This window comes from Triturus cristatus, chromosome 10 (assembly GCF_964204655.1).
Source record: "Triturus cristatus chromosome 10, aTriCri1.1, whole genome shotgun sequence".
Taxonomy (NCBI): domain Eukaryota; kingdom Metazoa; phylum Chordata; class Amphibia; order Caudata; family Salamandridae; genus Triturus; species Triturus cristatus.
In genome coordinates this window covers 83992489-84003697 of record NC_140593.1, presented here as the reverse complement: position 1 = coordinate 84003697, position 11209 = coordinate 83992489, and positions in this window count along the sequence as shown.

Here is an 11209-nt window from a genome sequence, read left to right as displayed (position 1 = left end):
TTATAAATCTCTAGTATTGAGGCACATTTTACAGCTTCCCAGGGTATAGCAATACCTCTTGACAGCCTTCCCTCAATTACACGTGGCAAAGATTTCCTCTGTGTCTCATATGCAGTAATAATTGTCAATTTCATCCACCTACTTAAGGTAGCCAACGATGGTTTCAAACCTTGACCAGAAAATCCAAATGTAACAAACAAAGCATCAACCCTCTGAAAGAAATTGATAGTGCCCTCGTGACTTCTAATGTATGGAGTCCAATCTCTCTTCATTCATAGAACCTGAAAAAGATAAAGATACAGGTAAAACCAGATCATTTGATCAATGAACTGCTAAAGCAACTTTAGAGATGGATTGCGGACTTGGGCAGAGAATAACTCTGCTGGGGATAAAGTTTATAAAGGGCTCTGAAATCAGCATGTCTTCTTATTCCCTTTCTGTGAGAAGAAATAGCTATTAGATATATTACCTTACAGGCAAGAAAATTAACATCTGCCACGTCCAAAGGTTCAAAAGGTAACCCCAGCAAAGCCTGAAAGACAAAATGGGATATCCAAAGAAGCTAAAGGGCAATGAATAAAAGGTTTCTTTAAAAACAACTCTTCTGCAAACTAACAGAGCTATACTTTCTAACTTAGGGTTCCTGAACGACTATTGCGCCTACAGTGTCTACTTTGTCCTAACTTAAATCCATCATTTAGACAATCAAGGAGCTTTACTGGCTCCATGACATCCTCAGAAGAATGCTTTCTTCCATACTAATGATCAAAAGATACTTCCAGTGGGGAGTCTAGTATTACAAAGTTGATGGACACCTGGATTGCTGGATCACCAAAGCCACCTCTGGGGAACAATCTTTTGATTCTAGATTCAACCTTTCTTTATCCATTCTGCAGCTGGGATAGAACTACCAGAGGCAACTGAAGGTTTCTCGATGGATAAAGATCCATAGCATCCAATGTGGTTGAATTGAAAGGTGAAGAAGCAACGGGAGCCAAGGACAATCATTCCAACATATGTCCACTAAGAGGAGTATCTCCATCTCCTACTTGATCTTCTGTAAAACCCTTGGTATAAGAGGAATGAACGGAATCGCATAGAGAAGGGATTTGGGCCATTTGAAAGACATCCTATCTATCTTCCATGCCTTCTGGCAAGGGACCGTTCTGCATAACACAGGTGGCAGAGAATTCTCGGATGCAAAAAGATTTATCTTTGGGGGCCAAACTCTTACATTAATTGCTAAAACACCAGATTCATCAATGATAAGGAAAATATAAAGAAACAGCCTGGTTAGATGATCTGTTACACATTTATCCTTCCCCAGCAGATACACTGCTTTTAGAAATAGAAGATTGTCTTCTACCCATAGAGAAATCTCCTGTGAAAGAACATTTGAGATTGCACTCGGCACCCCCCGGCTGGATGCCATAGCTCATGACTACCCTGCTGTCTGTCCTTATCTGTATGTCCTGATGAGATATCTGTAGGGCAAAACTCAGAAGGGCTAACTGAATAGCATCCAATTCTCTGAGATGATAATTGCCCCTGTACCGAGCTCTTATAAAGAAAATTGCACCCCAACCGGCTTGTATCCGTTATTACTAGCCTGATTGGGGGGACTTGGAAAGGAAACAGGACCTCTGTCTTTAACTACTGCTGCAATGCTTTGTGAATATCTGAATCTACGGGGACTTCCTGCTCGTAATCTTGATTCTCTGGGCTTCAGTGACTCAAAAAGGGATTGGCCAACATATTCAGCTGTAACCTGTCCCCATAAGAATTATCACTGTTGAGGACATGAGATGTTGGACTGGTAACTGTTCTCTGGCTGATGAAGTTTCTCTCACCAGAAGGTTGATAATTTCCTCTTCAGCTTCTGGATCCTTGGATGGGGCAGAAACACATTGCCCAAATTTGTATAGAAAGTTCTCCTATAAACTAAAGTTCTTGTGCAGAATTCAGATGAGACTTCGCTCTGTGTAGCAAAAATCTGTGCAAGATCAGCTTGCACACCTCTTTAAAATGTAATTATGCCTTAGAAAGAGAAGATGAATAAAGAAGGAGTCATCCATGTGCAGAAACAACTACATTCCTTTGGTAGGAATAAACCCCATTGAAGGAAACCCACCTTGGTGGTGCCTAGAACGGTTAATGCTTCTGCTGGACACAAAAGTAAAGGAACTTTTGGGAAGCTTGATACATGGTTACATGATGGAAGCATCTAGAAGAGCCAATAATGCTAGAAAGTCTCCTCTCTTTAAGAATGGAAGAAATTCATGCAGGATTAACATCTTCAATATTATGCATGGAATGAAGGAATTTACTGACTTCAAATGCAGCACCATTTTGAATTCTCCCATTGGTTTTCTCACCAGAAACAAGACTGAGTATGTTCCTTTCACCCTCTGATAAGGAACTTGAATGATTCCTTCTTCTCCAGACGCATTTGCACCCCCTCCAGCAATGCCTGTTTCTTATCTGGATTTCCTGGAAGTGAAGTAGCACAGAAAAAGCCTGGATGAACAGTTTCAAAAATTATTTGGTATACTTCCTGGATATTGTATACAATAAATGCCCTGTTCACAAGGTGAAAACACAGCTCATACACCTTTTAAAGTTGTCATATATTTTTAGACAATCTATAAAGCAAGTGGTTACGCCATCTATACTGCTATAGGTATGAATCACCAATAAAGGAAAGAAAAAGGAATTTCATACGAAGTGAAAACTATCTCTCATAGAGATTGGCAAGCATTGAAAAGCATACAAAGCAACCGAGCCATCACCATCAAGCCAGCCGATAAGGGCGGGGCGGTGGTGGTGATGGACACTCAAGATTACGACACTGAAGTTGCCAGGCTCCTGGGTAACCGCTGTAATTACAGACCTTTAATGCGGGACCCTACAAAAGAACTACAGGCAACCATTATTAAACTGGTGACGGAGGCAAAGGAGAAGAAATGGGTTACATATAGAGAAGCCGAGTTTTTGATTAATATGAAACCGAGAATTCCAGCATTTTATATTGTACCCAAAATTCATAAAACACAACGACCCCCTCCGGGACGCCCAATTGTGTCGGGCATTCAATCCTTACTAGAACCTTTGTCACAGTTTGCGGATTTTTTTCTTAGGGAATGTGTCATCACCCAACTTTCGTACGTCCAAGACACCACAGATGTCTTGAGATTTTTGGAGAACGTATCATATGACCCTCTCAATCAATTTCTAGTCACCATAGACATAGAATCATTGTACACAAGCATCCCTCAGGAAGCAACGCTGGTGGCAGCAGCACGTGCCCTGAGGGACTGTGAATGGTTCTATGACACTCCACAGACTTTTGTCCTACAATGCATAGAGATCGCATTAACCCAAAATTTATTTTCATGCAAGGAACAGATATACCTCCAGGTGTCTGGTACCTCGATGGGGGCTACTTTTGCCCCAAGTCTGGCCTGCATTTATGTAGGCCAGTTTGAGGCACATTATATTCACTCTGATACCAATCTCTTCCAGAAGAACATCGTTCTCTGGAAGAGGTACATAGACGATGTGCTATGTATATGGGCAGGCACGGAAGAGAGACTCAATGAGTTCTTAAATTGGCTCAATGGCTTGGTCGGTTGTTTGAAGTTCACGTGGTCTGTGAGCAGAACATCTGCACTGTATCTAGACCTTGATATTCAAGCTGAGCATGACAGGCTTGTGACGAAAGTGCATCAAAAACCAACGGATAAAAATTCCTTATTGCACTACAGGTCATATCATCCCAGAGCCCTTTGGGATAACTTGCCCGTGGGTCAGTTTTTAAGATACCGCCGCAACTGCTCCACTCTACAACAATACTCTGAACAGTCCAATGTTTTGGCTAGCAAGTTAGAGAACCGAGCATACCCTAAAAAGGTTATAAAACAGGCGAGAAAACGAGCATGCAACACGCCACGCGCTGCACTGTTGGAAAAGACTCCTAAAAAGAACGGTGATTGCATCCCAGTGGTTACCACCTTTGGCCCACTTTCCACTAAAATCAGACAGACTATCCGCAGGCACTGGCACTTGTTAAACACCACATATGCAAATGCCTCCACCTCGGTTTGCATTCAAACGATCAGCTAACATCCGCGATCGGTTGGTACACACTAGACCCAAACAAGATCTACGGGAAACCAATATCCCGCAGGGACATTACCCATGCGGGAGTTGCTCAGTCTGTGTGTTCACATCTCCAACGAAAAGTGTTACTCTTGCTAATAATAAAATTTGGTTTCTAAACAAATTCAGCAACTGCAACACAACAAATGTTATTTACAGATTGACGTGCCCCTGTGATCTTCACTACATTGGCCTAACCACCAGGAAGGTCAAAACAAGGATACAAGAACATCTCAGTACATTACGTGCAGGTAAATTGAGCACTAGATTGGTGCAACATTTTCAATCTCATAAACACACCCCTAAAGATGTTCGCTGGGTGGTTCTAGAGAGGGTGATGGGGGACCAATTTAATATGGAAACAAGATTGAGTACCAGGGAAGCACGCTGGATTTATCAGGAAGGGGTAGATCAAATCGGATTGAATGATCTTATTGAATGGAACAAGGTAAATATATAGTCCACTCATTTTTGATACCGTTTCAGGACGATATCCCTACCTGATATGATGTACCAGTGTCTTTGAGCTCTATCTGTGGGGACTATGTTACTTTATTGTCCACAGTAACAACAAAAAGGGCCCTTTGTTGAAAAATTCAATCATTAGTACAGACTCTCCCAATAATGCACAGCTATTGCCAATAAAGTTATTTGGTATTGATCATGCTATTCTGGCCTGGAACAAGGGTTGTTGAGTGACTCCATCATGGGTGGTTGTGTACATTACAGGTAGCGCAGTTGGGGCAACATATGTTTTTGTATAGTGGATACAGCATTTCAAATATCGTGTCTTTATGTCTCCAATGGTTCAATAAAGTTGATGGGGATTGTATACACATTTAACTTTACAGCAGGGGTCCGTATGGGTGTTGAGTTAAACTGACCTGAATATGATTGCTTGGATCGAGCCATAGTAACTGCATATAGGATTATGTGTAGTCATATATGTGGCCCTGTAATACTTTTAAATTTTTTGTTAAAAATTTTTTGTTAAGGTTTTTAAGAATATTGCAAATGATAATGCCCATTTAATCGATATGGACAGATGCCATATCCACCGTTGCCAAAATCGGAATGCATTTCTCTCTGAGCGTGGGAAATTGCAAAAAATGAAGCCCTTACTGATGATTTCGCCATTTAATCATGGCGGTGACTGCAATAGTGTTAAACAACTTGATCCCCTAGGGAGGGCGGGAACTTTTGAGTCCGATCACGTGGTGAGCGTGCTTACGCATATATCCACGATACACAACAGCCGGGCAGACGCGGTGCCGAGTTGATGCCGGATACGTACTCGGTCACTGTGAGTCTTGCCTTGCGGGTGTGTTTGGAAAGCCTAGCGGGTGCGTTTGGAGGGTTTTTCAAAGAGGAATGGTAACCTCTGTCATGCGGCTTGTCATAGCTATAGTGAGAGTATACGCTATAGGGTTAACAAACTGGTCGGCGACGGGGCTAAGGAGTAATGGTTACCACATAATATAGGGACTTTTTTGATCATACGATGAGTGAAAGTTACTACAGAAGGGTTATTACATGCCAAAAACGGGGCACAAGAGCAGTATCATTGAATAACGAACACTTAGTGGTGGTCATATGGGGAAGTTATATCTCCCACGGCCTCATGATTTTCGTTATGTATTACAGACTCACGTTAGGAGGTGACCGGAAGAGCCTTGAAGGAGTGATTACAGTCGCACACACAAGTGCCAGAGTGTAAAGGTATGCCCATGTTGGGCAATATCCCGGTAAATGTTTTGGAGGATAAGCAGGCAGGGAAACAGTATATACTGCATAACGTTCTTCCTTTTTAACCAGATGCCAACTAATCTTGCTATGTGTTGTTTGTCTATCTCTTGTCTCCCTGTGTCTCTGATAGAAGTGTTTTTAATAGACAAGCGGTGGTGCAGGGTGGAGCGATAATACCCCACGCCCTGAAGAAATTGCCGTGAGTTTATCCTAAGGCAATGAAACATGTCGGCATTTTAATATGAGCAGACACACAGCACAGAATAAAAATCGAAAGCCAGTGTGATCTAGCTCAAGTTTGTTAATAGTTGTGGGGTCGCATTTGGTGCACGAATCATTGCACAGTTATTTCCTATTACACACCCTAGCACTTTGTCTTTTGGGTCTTAACCCATTTATTTTCTTTTACACACTTCTTTCTTTGGAGTGGTGGTAGCTGATGATGAGATCTTGAGGTAGCAGGCGAGTACCTTCCTGCTTTATCCTCCCTGGTGTTGCTACCGTGAGGCACGATCACTCCACTTTCACAATTTTTTCACTACAATTTTTTTCACCACATCAGGGTGTTAGAGACACAGGCCAGGGGCTACAGAGATAGTTTTCACTTCGTATGAAATTACTTTTTCTTTCCTTTATTGGTGATTGATACCTATAGCAGTATAGATGGCGTAACCACTTGCTTTATAGATTGTCTAAAAATATATGACAACTTTAATAGGTGTATGAGCTGTGTTTTCACCGTGTGAACAGGTCATTTATTGTATACAAGTCTTTGAGTGGGGGACGACCTGTTCTCTGCCCCTATAGCTCCTGATTGTGTTTTGGTTTTGATACTTCCTGGATAACCTGAGGACCCATTGTCCTTGATTGACATTTTCCATACCTCTAGGAGGACGTTGGCCAACCTCCCACTAGTAAAAGACTCTTTGAAGAGGTATAGTCAGGACTTAAGAGCTGGTTGAAGTTGGTTTGCCCCACTTGACGGCTGGACCTGAGATTTGTCTGAGGTAGGGACACCCCAGCCAAATCCCCCTCCCTCCAAAGGGCCGATTTATGGCTTTGGATTGAAAAACCAACTCAAATGCTCTATGAGCTTCAAAATAAATTCCTCTTAATGTCTGATTAGCTGGAACTGTCAATTCTTAATCAAGGAATCCAACTGCTTACCAAATAAGTTTGCTGCTCAAAATTTAATCTTCATTAGATTTCTTTCTGGGATGAATCCACTTTCCAACACCTCAATCACAATTGTTGTCTTGCTGCCACAGATGGTCCTGCTGCTGTGGCCTCCCCACTAAGAGAGTTGTAAGACACATTAGACAAACAGCAGACTTGCTGCTCAAGAACAGCCAGTGTTGGAGTGACATTGCCCCCTGTTTCAGAAGATCTGCTAATCCATTAAAAAGCTTAATCAAAGATTAAATTGAATAACTAGAATATGCGGGTACTTTAATAGAAAAATGTGTAGTGGTATACACTCTGGTAACTGCCAAATCCACCCTTTTATCTACAAGATCTGATTTTACAGCATCCTCTACAATTATAGTGCTCTGGCTTGATAAGTCAGCCATAAATCAGTTAACTTTTATAATAGTGGGAAAGCTGTGGAAATATGGATTTTTCTGATCAGTTATGTCCCCTATCTTGGACCCCAACGGTTTCATGTATGAATCACAAGTACATGTATGTTCCCTCCAGTTCCAGTTATGAAGACGCAAACACATGTGCGTCCACCGTCAACATGTCCTCTGTCAGATCCGCCATGAATAGGTCGGATATTCCATTCCTAAGTATGAAAGGCCACCGGCTTTATATGGTTCACTTATGCCATTTTACAGTCCAGGCAAGTAGGCCCTGATTCTGTCATCAAACTCTTCTTGCCTTCTGCCTCTGAAAGCTCCAGTCTGAGCCTGCATCTGTGACCATGAACTTTGTCTCATTCTCTGCGCGGCTCACGAAGCCTGACATCAGCCTATTCTCTGCCAAGAACTGTATTTCACCTTCGAGTTATCTGCTTCGCTCCTCAGCCGATGCATTCCTGTCTAGTAGTTTAAGTAAACATTCTTCCAGCTACCGAGCAAAGGCTCGGCTTCTCTGTCTTTATGCAAGTAATTCATAGCCCTGTTACCATGGAAGGTTTCTGCCCCTTATATCTCATATAGACACTTAGACGCTTGTACACGCACGCACAGTCAGTATAGAATAGATTCTGTCCGAGAGTCCTTCTTTTGTGGATAACATAGTTCTTTAAACATAGGATGTTAGATATGATTTGGGATTAGGTTGACTTGACCCCCCAGACTTCTTGTCTCCACATGTAGAGCTAAATGTCAAGTCCCCTTCACCCCCTAGTTGCACGTCAATCACACGTCATGCTACTGCGCGCGCATCTATGCCAAGTATTATCTTATAGATCCACCTATATATGACATCATAACCAATTATGTTCCTTTTTACTCCTTATTACTCCCATTTTCGGTTACGCATGTGAATCGTCATTTTCCTTATCAATTGTTACGCCTACCGCATTCGCTTCATTGTAATGTATGTTCTATAAAAGTCATTTCTTGTCAATAATGTATGTACTTCACTTCCTGAACCTCCGTGGTGATGGAACTTGGAGCAACCGATTATAATCGACCATTGGAATAAAGCCCATTCCGAACCTCTAATACCACGGATTCTGCCTCTTATTTACTGAGCTATTTTATTATGTTTCTGTATCAAATTAAGTCCCGGTAATTAAATTATTTACCACATGAATGGCGCCCGAACAGGGACACTTTCTCATCTCACGCGCCGGCGGTGAGTTGCAGGCCCGGTCTCCTACCACAGCTGGACGGACAATAACGCGTACCAGCAGGATTTCCTGTATCTCCCTCCGGTCAAGCGGGGGCGACTGAGGCTGCGATCAACACCCAGACGAGGCGGTGAGAAGTGCGAAGTATCCCGACCAGAGCCTAGCTGAGAGAGAGCAAGATCCGAGGTATACAGAGGCCCACCAGTTCCCGAAGTCCGAAGTCGAGTCCAGTTTCCGACGAGTCGAGTCGAGTCCAGTCCGGTTCAAGTTCAGTTCAGTTTCCGAGGCCTTCCGTTTCCGAAGCTACCCGGTGAGTACCATTACTGGGGAGGCATTTCTGACGTGCACATAGGTTGTGCCGGTCAAGACGGGTTTGGGTACACAAATCCGGTCTGCACTGTTTCAGCAGTGTATCTGTACTGTTTAGCAGTATATCTAGTATATCAAGTATATAAAGTCAGAATAAATCAGTTAAAATCGAGTATTATGTTTTAGTGATTAAGTTTTCCTTAGACCGTCATCATTATTGATTGCTCAGGTAAATGTTAAATGTTAAATGTTTTAAGTACGTTCTGCATATTGTGGTGTGAATGACTGTTCATTATCGTGTTTACTGTATTAAGTTTGTTCAAAATCAAGTATCAGATCAGTTCTCAATATGCCGCTCTTTTCGAAACTAAGACAGATCACTACAAGAAAAGGGGTACTCGAAGAAGCCGTTCCTATTCCTCCTAGGGACACTCCAGGGTACTTCATGTATCATAAACATGGCTTAGACGCTATATTATTTCTTGATTTATGGGTAGACTACACCAAGGAATTACCAGAAAGTCAGAGGTGGCCCACAGCGGGAACCTGGGATGCAGAGTGCATCATGAAAGTAGAGGAAGAGTTATGGAAAAGGAAAGTCAGACAGTCACAGAAAGATGCCGTTGAGTTATGGCGTAAAGAATCTCATAGACGTACAGAAAAAGCACTCCGACAGGAAGAAAAGAATAAAGAGAGTTCAAATAAAGTTCGAGAAAATTTATTAATTGAAGAAGGTATCCGAGTGAAATCAGAACAAGTAGACAGACAAAGAAATGCCCTTATGAATGGTATGTATCCCCTTCTGGCCGAAGGATTACCTAAGGCTACTCCAGAAATACCGAAAGACTTGCCACCCCCATTATTCCCAATAAAGGTACATCCTAAGGGGCATCCTAGAACCGCAGAAGATGTTTTTCTTTCCTCATATTTAGATGACGCAGCTCCCGAATATGCTAATTCCGCCCCACATAGACCGCATACCAGGGAGGTTCAACGCCAAGATCCAGTACCCGTATCCCTACAGCAACAGATCGTGTCACAAGTTCCGGCAAGCACATCTGTTTCTGCATCTGTTCCTACAGCTACTTCTATAGCTGTGTCCACACCTATAGTTGCTGTGTCGCGTTCAACGAATCCTTTCGCACCCGACACCCCAGATGGGGCTACGGGAGGTGCTACCAATATTTTTTCTACGCCACCCAGAATAAATAAACTTACCTTTCAAGAGTCAGCACATTCACGTACCCCCAAACTCATAAATGCCCGTACGCTTAAGGAACTTCTTGTAGATTGTAGATATGACCCTGTGCCCGGCAAAGAGGACGAAATGACCCTGGCATCATTGCGTATCAGACGAGCCGCAGTGTATTTAGGGAAGTTACCAGGAATGACTGCGCATCTAGATAAAATATATCATTTTGTCCAAACAGGGCGAGATTCAGAATGTATTAACAGAGCTATGGAATACCAGAAAGTGGAGATACAGGGGGAACTGTTACGTTTCCTCATAAATTGTGTGATCAGAAATCAAGACCGACCGGGGGTAGACCCGGAAGCAATGCAAATTCTTACCAGATGGAGCCAGAATATATCAGAAGGAAGACATGATAAGCAAAATTGTATAATAGCCATGTGCCGAAAGATCCGTAAAGAAATAGAACGCCTACACGAAGAAAGATTAGCGGTAGACCAGTTCGAACAAAGCGAGGAGGAAGGGTCAGGACTGCCCGCAGGACAGTCAGACACCATAGCCTATGTAGGTAGAGGAAGATCTTGTAATAGTAATAGATGTCTTGTTGACCCGATACGTCCGATATGTCCAGATAATAACAGGAATTTCCAAATACCTATAATTAATATAAGGTCTAACGAGCATTCGTTCCAAGCCGCCGACAAATTACTCCGAGAACGAAGGGGTTATCATTTTCTCGATTCTATGGATGAACAAGATTTAGCTAGGTCAGCTGTCCATTGGGTGGACAGTCCCGGAAAATATAGTGATGATACAGTAGCACGCACATTTTTGAATCTCACCCCAGATGAACAGCGTTTAGCTGGGATTTATATGATTCAACAACTCCTTATACTATATCAGAGTCAGCATTCGGACCCTGGTCCCTTACCTGACATATTGACTGAATTGCTCATGAATAGATGGAGAGGTTCAGGTACTAAATTAATTAAAGAAATTCTAGA